General features: G+C 29.6%; 1 protein-coding gene across 7 annotated transcripts in view; it reads right to left on the bottom strand.

The window, feature by feature from the left end:
- The window catches only part of LOC111637272 (F-box/WD repeat-containing protein 2-like), a 26,513-nt gene extending 18,201 nt beyond the window's left edge, over positions 1-8,312 (bottom strand). For 2 of the 7 annotated variants that reach the window (XM_023382731.1, XM_023382736.1), the window contains exons 1-2: positions 8,033-8,301; positions 7,859-7,952 (exon numbers count right to left, since the gene is read on the bottom strand). The gene's annotated coding sequence lies outside the window, so the exon portion shown is untranslated. Of the gene's footprint in view, positions 1-7,858; positions 7,979-8,032 lie in introns of all 7 variants that reach the window. The other 5 variants (XM_023382732.1, XM_023382737.1, XM_023382735.1 and 2 more) reach the window with 3 other exon arrangements.
- Between the last annotated feature and the right edge of the window lie 3,616 nt (positions 8,313-11,928).

Here is an 11,928-nt window from a genome sequence, read left to right as displayed (position 1 = left end):
ATATTTGCAACTGTTCGTTATTGAACGGCAAATCTGTCTTTTGTCTGATATTCAATGTTTATATTGCAGCTTTAAAAGATGACTATTGTTCATTATTTTTATCAAAATATTTCAAATTATACAGAATATTATAGAAGTTATTGTAAATAATGTGTAAATTTTTTTTCTTAAACTCTTTTAATCTCAAAATTTTTCTGCTGAATTTTCAATCTCTTACTCAAAATTTCTGTTTACTTTTGATATATATTTAGAAAAATTACTTTACATAAGAGTTTATCACACCAAGTAACCAATCTAACATATTTTAAAATTATGTACAGTACAGTAAAAATAAAAAATTTTAAAAATGTCTTAGATTGGTCACTCGATGTGATATACTCCTACGTAACTATATAACTACCTTTAACGTTATATAACTGCCTTTGTAGTTATATAAATCAAATACTACAATATAACGAACACTAAAGCGAAAAGCATAAAATGTGTTTGGTTATATCAGCCTTCCATTGTTACGTTTATCGCGGTACTTGAAAGATACGCAATAATACAAGTTCATCCATCAAGTAGTAAGCAATTAAATCAGCCATATAATATCTTAAAATATTTAAGATATCATTTTTTCCTTAATATTAACTCTAAGGAACTGTACCATTCGCAGCCGAATATTAAAACAGTAGAGCGTTGTTTATCCGAAGGTCGGTTATCCGAAGGAATTCCAGTCGACAAATTTAAATTTTCGCCAGTGCTGTGGCGCTGTAATCTTTGGCTATGTCTTCGGCTACTCAAATATTTTACGTTTTTGATACTAAATTAACTTCTGAAGTATAATTTTTTATTGTTTTTATATTTTTCAATATATTTATTTTGTTTGTATAAAATAAAAAAGTAATTTTTAACGATACAATAGTCTTCATTAGGCTTAACATCGACGAAAATTCAACGCAAAGCGACACGCAACAAAGAAAAATGTCAAGATGGAATAAAATTAATATATTTTTTCGTACATAATCGGTTATCTGAAACATCGATCTTCCGAACAACCCCAGTCCCCAATTGATTCGGATAATTGACGCTCTACTGTACTATTATCACATGAAGATCTAAAAGTACTGTATATTACATGAGTATTTCAGATACTTTAAAATGATAATATAAAATATGCTCTATAATAATTGTCCAAGCTGGAACAGAGATAAAAAACAAACTGAACACCATAAATACTTTTTCAGCAAACAATTTATTGAGAAATATGAACATTTTCAGCTTATTTAAGAAGCCTGTTTCAGGTCTAGCTGTTGAATTTTAAATTTTCTGAGATTCCAAAATGGAATGCTCTAAGCATTCTATGATGTACTATATTTTGAACATATTTTGAATAAAATTAGTATTTAGTTTAATGAATTTCTTATTTTAAAAATTAAATATGAATAATAATACAATATATTAAAATTATTATACAAGTTTATACAAGAAACAGGATAATAATTATAAATTATACACAAGCTAATGGCTGTGGTTTCATTGCATGTAAAGTAAATTTTGGTATTTTTTTTAATACAGTATATTATCATCTTGAAAATTATAATAATCTCCTTTGTTTTCCTCAATACTTTGAAAATTCTACACTGTGCTCTTGCTACTAAAAAAAATCTCTCTGAATGCATTACTTGGAATATGAACAAGAAAAACAAATGTACTGAATGGATAATTACTTATAGTAGAAACTTTTGGTTTTTTAAATTAAACTGAGTATACATTTATTTGATTATATATATATAATATATACAATACTCAAATGTGTATCTTACATACATTCTATCTATATATTATCACATATTATTATATAATATATAATTAATATATATTATAACATATGGGTCATTCTAAGTTAAGAGGTACTTTCAACGTCCATGAGTAAAAATCACATGTTTTTCAAAAATTTGTTTGAAATAATGTTATTATCTCTCAAAACTCACCATCTTCTTTATGGTCACTTAAATTCATTACTTAAATATACTTAATTTAGTCACAATAGTACTTCAAACATGAAAAACATATCTCCCCTGGCCTGTCCCCTAACCGATTCTGTTCGTGTATCAGTAATTTTAAATACATAGAAATCTATTAAAATATCAAAATCATTCATTTTAATAAAATAGGATAAGTAAATTATTGTAATCTAACAAGTAAAATTACGTAATATTTCTTTTTCATAAAAAAATATTTACATCTAATTTGTCCCGCATTTTTCGCGTCTCGTCCCCTGGCATTTTGTATTTGTCAAAAAACGATGTTTGTTTACTTTGTCGCGGGAAATTGTGACCTTGAACACATTTCATTGGACGTGAAGTTAGCAGCAAGCATCAAGCGAGCTAACCACGCAGCAATTTTGTCAGTGATTTCGGTAACGTTACTCTGTGGGTACAGTTGTGAACGAGTGAAGTGATCTCTCCCCTGGTAAGTTTTATTTTGTGATTATTTATCTAAGAACTTCATTTTATTTGTATATTTACTGTTATTTGTGCATAGATTCTCATATTTATTTGTTAATTATGTACGATAAATACTGTTACGATTATTTCAGTTTTCTAACGAAAAATTATCTCCCCTGCCTTTTAAGATTCCAGGGGAAAGACTTTATGTCCAGGGGAGATATAAAAACGTCAGATCAGAGTATTTTTATGGATAACACGTAAACCGTTGTTCCGTAATTTAGTCAATATACATTTTTACTCTTTTAGCCTATCTCATACATTTAATTATGGTATAATATGTCTTTTACAGAATGTTAGCAAGAAAAAAAATGACATATAAAGAACGCCTAGAAAAAAAACATGTAGCAGAAAGATTAAGGTACCAATGCATAAAAAATGACCCTGACAAATACGCACTACAAAAACTTAAAGAACGTGAAAAGTATCAAAAGAAGAAAGAAAAAGGAATTGTTAAGACTGTGAACCAAATGACCCCCCAAGAACAGCGAAAAGCTAGAAAATTGTGGAGAGAAAAAGCAAAGAATCGTAGATGTCTTTTAGCACTTCAAGTCATAAGTAATGAATCCTCAACCCTTCCTAGTTCGGATAATGAAGACCCACTGCTACTACCACCTCCTCAGAATGAAGATATTAACAGGCTGCTTGAAAATAAACAGTCTGATAATTTAATAATTATAAAATGAATAAATAAAGTTGATTCTTAAAAAAAAGTCTATTTTCTTTCATAAAGCAATGTTAAAATCTCTCCCCTGTTCATAAAGTATCCTACCCTGTACACCTAGTCTCCCCCCTGTATTGAGTATCTCCCCTGGTCATTCATAAAACAAGATAAAATAAATAAATTGACTGGCCACCTTGCAGATATGCACAAATTAGTTGTTTCAATAAAAATGTTACATAATTAGATTAAATTTCTAACATTTATGTTGTGGCCACATCTCTTAACCAGGAGTACCTCTTAACTTAGAATGACCCATATATTATCTATGCAGTCTATTATTGTATGCATTAGTAACTTTTTCATACAATAAATTTATTCTCAAATTTCTTTTTTTATGAAGTTTAATATTGTAAATTTTTGTAATCTTCTGTGCTACCTCATAGTGACTTATTACAGAAGTTGGATGATATTTATTCAGATCAGAGAATAAATCCTGTCAGGATAGATTATTATAAATGAAGAAAGCCATCAAGAGGGAAGATGGGATTTTTCTCCAGATCAAAAGAATATTTAAGGGCCTGTAGTGATTTATACCCCTACAAATTAATCTTCTTTTTACTAAAAAAATTTAAGACTGCTTTTTATTAATAAAGAAACATTTAAAATATTTTATTTGTTCAAACAAAAACAAAAAAAAAAAAAAAGGCAAAAGGGACAGAGTGCCAGTTTTATCCTGGGCCCATACAAACACTCAGTGACCCTGAATGGAGTCAATGAAATGCTAAGCATTACTACTATGTTATGCAGGAAAGACTGCCTTTTTCCTGCATATGGCAGATTATGATCCAATCGATTATGATTTGTAGCCTAGACCTTCCTTTCATAGAAATATCTATTTACTTATATTTTATTCAAAATAAATTCAATATAAATCCATAAACATGATATTTATGTTTAAGACAAATTTTTTTATTTTGAGTCAATTTTTGTATAACAAGAATCCCATTGAAATATTTATATGTAACAGTAATATATCTTTCATTTATGTTAATTTGATATAAGCTACCATTTCCAGCTATCTAATCCCAAATATAAATAAATACTGTATGTATTATAAATATTGTGTAGAGGTTGAGTAAACAATGGGCATTTTTAAGTTCAATTTTCATATTTTCATATTATTCACCTCAATATATGATAATGGGCAATTACTATCAACTGTTATTTCCTGATAGTTCAGTAGTTTAAGTTACTGGCATTTCTTGCTTCACTTATACTCTAGCTGTTATCAAAAATGGTAACAGGCAAACAATACTAAATAAATTATACAGAATTTAACATCATGTATAATTTAATCTGTAAAATCCTGTAAAAAAATTTAGCATTTATGATAGATATATTTACTAAAATTTTTTTATCAATAAGTCAAAAACTTGACTGTTTCCAAAGTAAATAATCCAACAAAGACCTAGAATTTTCAAAAGAGCTTATGACTCTTCAAGATGATGCCAAGCATATATGAAAATGGCAAGAGGATGTGTAAAACACCTTTTGTATATATTAAAGATTTGGAAAAATTATCCTCTTTTCATGTTACATGTAACATGTAGAGGTCAATAACTGTCATGATACTAACATAAAAAATTGTTAATATCTTAGAAACAGTTGAGTTTTTGGTAATTTACTAAGATGTTTTTTCTTTGCTATGATTACGTTACTTTTCCTACATATGAATTGTAACTAATAGTGATGATTGGTAATAGTCATTCGTCACAACCTTTTTTTCTTTAAGTTTCAATTTTTTAATTTTTTATTGTGCATCCAACCCTTGTCCCTTACACTATCAGATAGTGTAAACTTATTTTCCACAGATTAAAATAATATTAATCACCCATACCAAGCTTGGAAAAGTGGAAAGTGTTCATATAGGCAGTCTTACTAATACAGGGCCTACACAGGTTGGCTAAAAAGAAATCAAACTTTTGCTCTAGAAATATAACTAGATGGCACAACTAGTATTAATGGTCAAATTCAAAATTTTCAATGCTATATTATCAATTGTGTGCAATAGCATTTGAATCAGTTCATACCAATCCTTTGTGTGGTGTGAAATGTAAGGGTTATTTCGTTACCCTTGTTGAAAATTGCAATGGAGCAATGTGCCAACATTAATTTCTGCATAAAACTAAAGAAAACTTTTACCAAAACATTTAAGTTACTAAAACAATTATATGGGGATGATTGCCTAAGCCGAACACAAGTTTATGACTGGTTTAGTCAATTCAAAGATGGCTGGGAATCAATTGAAAATGATCCAAAAACACCGACTACAAACAGTAACATTGATAAAATGCTTCAAATATTAAGAAAGGATCCAAATGTAACTTGTAGAATGTTGTCAGAGAAGTTGGGAATGTCGAAGGACTCTGTCCACATAATTTTACATAATCATTTGAACAAATTAAGATCTGTTCCACTTTGTTCTGCACTCACTCACTGCAGAACAAAAACAGGTGTACATCATCAAAATGACTCACCACAATCCAAATTTTCTCAAAAATATTGTCACAGGTGATGAGACGTGGTGCTACCAATATGACCTGATGACAAAACAGCAAAGTTCTGTGTGGAAGTCATCAGATAAGCCCATACTGAAAAAACTTTGTTTCCAAAAATCACAGATCAAGACCATGCTTGTCTGCTTTTATGATTCCAAGAGTATCATGCACAAAGAATTTGGATGTCCCAAATGACCAGAATGTTACCAGAGATTATTATTTGGGCATTTTGGAATATCTTTGGAACTGAATTTTACATGTATGGCCAGTGTGTCATGCTCAAGGAAGCTGGACACTACTGCACGACAACACATCCTTGCACAAGAGCACTGCTGTTCATCAATTTTTGGCTGGAAAAGGTATTGTAACCCTAGAGCATCCACCCTATTCTCCCAATCTGGCTCCCTGTCACTATTTTCTGTTCCAAAACTTAAAATTCCAATGAAAGGGACTCATTAGAAGGGCATTCCCAAGATCAAGGCTGCTGTGACTGCAATACTGAACCAGGTGACAAAACAGCTGAAAAAGTCCTTTGAAATGATCATTACTCATTTTGAATGCTGTATTGCTGCAGAGGAATTTTATTTTGAATAAACAAACATTTATAAAAATATTTCTTGTAGTTTTTCTTCCTATAGCAAAAGTTCAGTTTCTTTTTAGACAACCTGGGTATAAACAAGCTGATAGAATTTTTTCAACATTCTCCTCATTTATAAATATAACCTCCAATGATTTATTCCTGACTATAGGATTGGTCTTGCATTAATCTTTTGCCATCAAGTATTAGATTTACAATTTTCTTAACTGGTGCCTAATCAGATCTTCATTGAATATACCCAAACCAATGCAACTGCTTCTCTTCTGTATCTTGTTCTGGATTGAGATCACTTTCAGACTTCATCTAATATGAGTATTTCTTATTTTATCTTTCCTGTGAGTCTGCACACAAGGAAATTTCTATTACCATCATTTTCCTACTGTATTATAATACAGTAGGAAAAAATACTGTAATATCATTAATAATACAAATTATAAAGTCTGCATAAGATATGACACATTATTGCATCCATTAGTTGATAATCTATTAATCATTTATTATGTTTGATTTTATTAAAGACATCTTCTGCACTATATCATTATGCAGAAGATAAATATATAGTATCGAGATATAACAAAGTAGCATATTTTTAATATTTCTTGCATTAATTTAAATATCAGAGATAAATGAATAGTAATAATTAAACAATTTAAATAAAACTAATGGCTTCTTAGGAAAATAATTTCAGTAGTAAATAATATTTTATCTTTCATATTCACTACAAACTATTAAAAACAAATTAAATAGTTTAATGCAGCCATACATTATTTGCCAGATGCTAGATTATTACAAAGGCATAAATAGAATCCAAGAATAAAAAGTATTAACAACAATGGAATACTTACGAACAATCCGACACACTTTTAAACACAGAGAAATAACAGAATATTTATCAAACTATTTAGCCATTTACTTACAATATTCCTAACAGTATATTACACCCAATTGTAAGCACATCAATATAATATGTAACTCATTAAGTAAAAGAATATGTAAATAATCCAAATCTTAAAACATGCATTTAAAAAAGAAACTTCAATTAAAATGATAAAAACTGTACAGAATTTTTATAAATTAAAAATTTCAAAATGTACAGGTACTTTATATATATATATAAATCTGTAAATTCATCAGATAGTGTGCATCTGTGCAATCCACGTCTGCATTAATCTGCAATGGAAATTAATATTTTGCTGTTAACAAAAATGCAATATCAAGATTAAGTTCCAATATTTTCAATAAAAAACTGAATTAGCTGATATCCCATTTATTTTAAATTAAAAAAATATAATAATATTTTATTGGAAAATTTATATTTATAAAAATTTTATATCCATATTACATATACATTAAATCGGACTTTTAAAATATAATTTAATCAATCTTAAAACATTGAAGAATGTTTTGATCCTATGCAAAAAAGAGAGAAGCATTTCGTCAATTTTATATCGAGAAAAATTATGTTTATATGTACTTATACAATTTTCTTTATATTTTAAAGAATTATAAAGCACTTTATTGCAATCAATATCATTTTTATACCTACCAAAGCTTCCTCCCTCGTCGTAAACAAGAAAATAAATTCAAAACAGAAAACAAACGTCAAACCTCCTTCCTACTAATCCTTTAACCTAGGCCATCTGGCGGAAATAAACAAACATTTTCCCTACAGGGAAAAAAATAATAATAAAAAAAAAAATAGAAAGAGAAAGAAACTAACCTTGTCAATTTTTGGCAAGCTTATTGATTTCACTAGGTTTTTAAAAGAAATTTTCAAATATGTTCGAATATTAACTCCAATTTAAACATCAAATTACCTTTAAAAATAATTCTAATATTTTTCTGATTAATTAAAATGTATGCTATAGTACCCCGCTCTTACGACGTAGTTAGATTGTGAGAAAATATGTCGTTAAGCGAGCGCATCTCCTATAAGTTTAATGTCTCGAACCGAAGTTTCGTTCTCAAAAATGTCTCTTGAACTTTATGGCAATAGTCAACAAAAAACAAAAAAATAAGGAATTTCTTGCAATCATAAAAAAAAAAAAAATGCGTAAACGTCGTAAAAGCGGAGGTATACTACATATAATAAATCTAAAGTAACGTTTTCGTTTTCTTATTTAAATTCGTCATCAAAGTTTTCGGTTTTACTTATCACTGATAATTAGAAGCATTAATGTTCATTTATAAAATACTTAAATTCGATTGTACAACTACAGTTATATGTAAAAGCAATTTTGCTTTTAGAAATGTGTTCTTTCCGGTTTTGATTTTATAATTTTATAAATTTAAAGTTACTAATTTAAATGTTTCTATTGAAGGAATTTAATGTAAATATGACTTAATTAATTTTTAAACTTTTATAGCTAAATATTTCATAAATTTTTCCGGTGAAAAATATTTGTTTAAAAAAATAAGACACACTAGTTAAAATTGTGTGTGCCGCCATCTGTTATGAGATTTCATTAAAAAATAACTTTATTATTATTATTATCATAAAAAAGCAAAAAGACGGAAGGAATGAATTTTATAAACAATTGTAAATGCTAACAAGTAAAATCTTCATTAAGTCCGATTTCACTCGAGATATGAAACGTGACTCCCCTCTATTTCCCAGCTTGTTTATAAAGGGCACTGACCAAGGACTTTAAACTACAAGGATAGCCAGATCCCGTATATTTGTTAGCATGACCTTGGATCTATGTGACGTCACAGCAAGTCCTCTACTTCACCTTTCAAATAACAAAATACGATAAAATATTAAAGCATTTCTTAATTAATTATTAAATTACTACTAAATGTAAACTACTGTAGAATTTTCGGATTTAATAAGTGTACTGTACGTCAATAAATTTACAAGTCTTTTGTGTAATATTTATTTAACAAATTAATGAGCTATATTTTTTATTATGTGATTATCTTACTTAACTTTTTAATTTTTTTTCGACAATCACCATTTTCAGAAGGCATTCTTTTCAATATTTTATAGTTTTCTTGTTTAAGATTTCTATAATTAATTCTTATTATAGTTCTTAATTTACAAAAATCTTTTATTAAAGTAAAAGGTAAAACTGTTTCCACTGACTAATTCTGTACAACTCCGGGGCCTTTTTTATACGATTCATCGTGATATATTTCGAAATATTTATTCCATTCTATAATTTTTGCTAGCCATTCATCAGTAGGTTTAATAAGCCCTCCATAAGATAAATGTTGCACCCATGACGGAATGCTATAGTTGTAATGATTTTTAATTTTGTTAGTGGAATTAATTAAGTTTGGGTATTTTTCTTTATATTTATAGGCAAAATATCCTGCTATATACTCGAGAGCATCGTAGGAAGTTTCTTCAGAGATTGTGTTAAAGTCTAGATTGCATGTAGAGTTTCCTGAAGATTTATTTGAAGAAAAAGTAGTTTTACATTCAGTATATTGGTCTGTATTTTCACTTGATACTTCTACATGTGCTTTCTCTAAAACTTTGGGTATAATATATTCCTCTTGTCTTCGATCTGTAGTATTTACTTTTGACTCTAAAATACCAGGATTCTTACCTAAAATAATCAATCTAATCCTATATATAGCATTTAATGGGCTTGGATGTACATTAGGACCCCGGCTTCTATTTTAAAAAAAAAAGTTTTCCAGACAATCTTGATTTAAATTGTGAGTGCAGATGTATTTTATATCAAAAGTCGATTTCATATCTTGAAAAAGATCAATTAGCGATTTCATTGAGATTATCATTCCTTTCTGGAAAATTTGGAGGGCATTTTTTCCACTTGCTCTCATTGTTGAGATTATTTTTATCATTTTATTTAAATGTTCTTCTTGTAATTCCAAGTCTACACCATATCCATTTTTGCTTGGAACAGAACCTTTTGGTGCATAGCTATTAAAAATGTCGAACCACATATTTATATCTCTAATATACGTTTCATTGATAATAATAATTGATTCATAATAAACGTTTCATTGATATTCACATTCAATTCTTTCCATAAACTTATGTTACTGCAACTACAGTCACTGACGCAAGCTACTACATTATACGATAGTAAATAAAGTTCTGCTATTAATTTTAAAAGTATTTCTCTTGTCATTTTTTGATCAAACCCGATGTAAACAGGTTGCTTCCAATTTGAAAAAAGAAGGTTATTATTGCAACCATACACAGCACACCTAGTACTCAGCATTTTGTTCTTCACCTAACATAAAAATATAGCTTTAAATATTTAATGACTTATATTTAAATCATCTTACCTTATAAAAAACTTAGTCAAATAAAACAATTACAGAAATATTAAAATAAATCACTTCGTTAATCACAAAATTGGACGAATATTAAAAGCGAAAACTAAACACGTGCACACCCTGCTCTATGTAAACAGAGAGGTCAGGACACGTGCTGACGTCACTAACTTGCCATTCCTGGCTAACATTGTAGAATAGGGATCTGGCTATCCTTGTAGTATATAGTCCTTGGGCACTGACTATTAAATTTTGCTGGTTAAAGGTCGAGAGGGTGAGGAGATAAGAGGGGTGTCACATATCATATCTCGAAAGGGGTCAGACTTAATGAAAATTCGTTATTAGTTATTCGTTATCAGCATTTATAATTTTTTTATAAAACTCATCTCTAACGTCAAAATTAAGCTTTTTGCTATTTTATTACAATTAATGATACTGTATGAGATTTTGTGATAATATATTTTAGTATTGCCTTTCTATAACAGATGGCGCCACACACAATTGGGCATTTTGGAATATCTTTGGAACTGAATTTTACATGTATGGCCAGTGTGCCATGCTCAAGACTGCTGTGACTGCAGTACTGAACTAGGTGCTAAAACAGCTGAAAAAGTCCTTTGAAATGCTCATTACTCATTCTGAATGCTGTATTGCTGCAGAGGGATTTTATTTTGAATAAATAAACATACAGTATTTATAAAAATATTCAAAACAGTCGGTCAGGACAAGTAATTTTATATACAGTACAGTATTTAGATTATTTGTCCTGACTGACTGACTGACTGAGTGATTGACTGATTCACCATCGCCCAGAGCAACAGTGGTGTACCGTAGTAGGGGCGGCAGGGGCGGCCCGCCCCGGGCGGCACTTTTTAGGGGGCGGCAAAATTACTTTTTAGGGGCGGCAAAATTTCACAATAAATAATAATAATCTTGTAAAAATTTGAAACATCCTAATCTATACTTGCATCGCGCCTACGATAGTGCTATCGTCCGGACAGTCCGGGAATCGGCTCGCCGTCTGGGTGAAGTAGTGATTTTTTCATCCGAGGAAATCCTGCAAAACCTGTTGACCTTTTTTTCTTTCTTTCTTTTTTCTTTTTATTTCGCTTGTACGATTCATTCGCGTTCATATACACCCCTAATATTCAATTGAACTATTTTAAACAGGTCGCTGCACTACCACTGAATTTTTCATTGCTTGTTCTGTGACAAAACTGAATTTTGGTCTTTTAAATTGAAATACCTAAATAAGGGGGGCCGAAATTTTCCTCCGCCCCGGGCGGCTGACATCCACGGTACGCCACTGCAGAGCAAACCGCTGAACCTGAAGAGATTAAATTTTGTACACAGTTAGGGTACGTC

The sequence above is a fragment of the Centruroides sculpturatus genome, unplaced genomic scaffold, assembly GCF_000671375.1.
Source record: "Centruroides sculpturatus isolate CEXI.00-Female unplaced genomic scaffold, Cexi_2.0 scaffold1121, whole genome shotgun sequence".
Classification (NCBI taxonomy): Eukaryota; Metazoa; Arthropoda; class Arachnida; order Scorpiones; family Buthidae; genus Centruroides; species Centruroides sculpturatus.
Note: the sequence above shows the minus strand (reverse complement) of the source record. Positions and strands in the feature narration are given on the sequence as shown.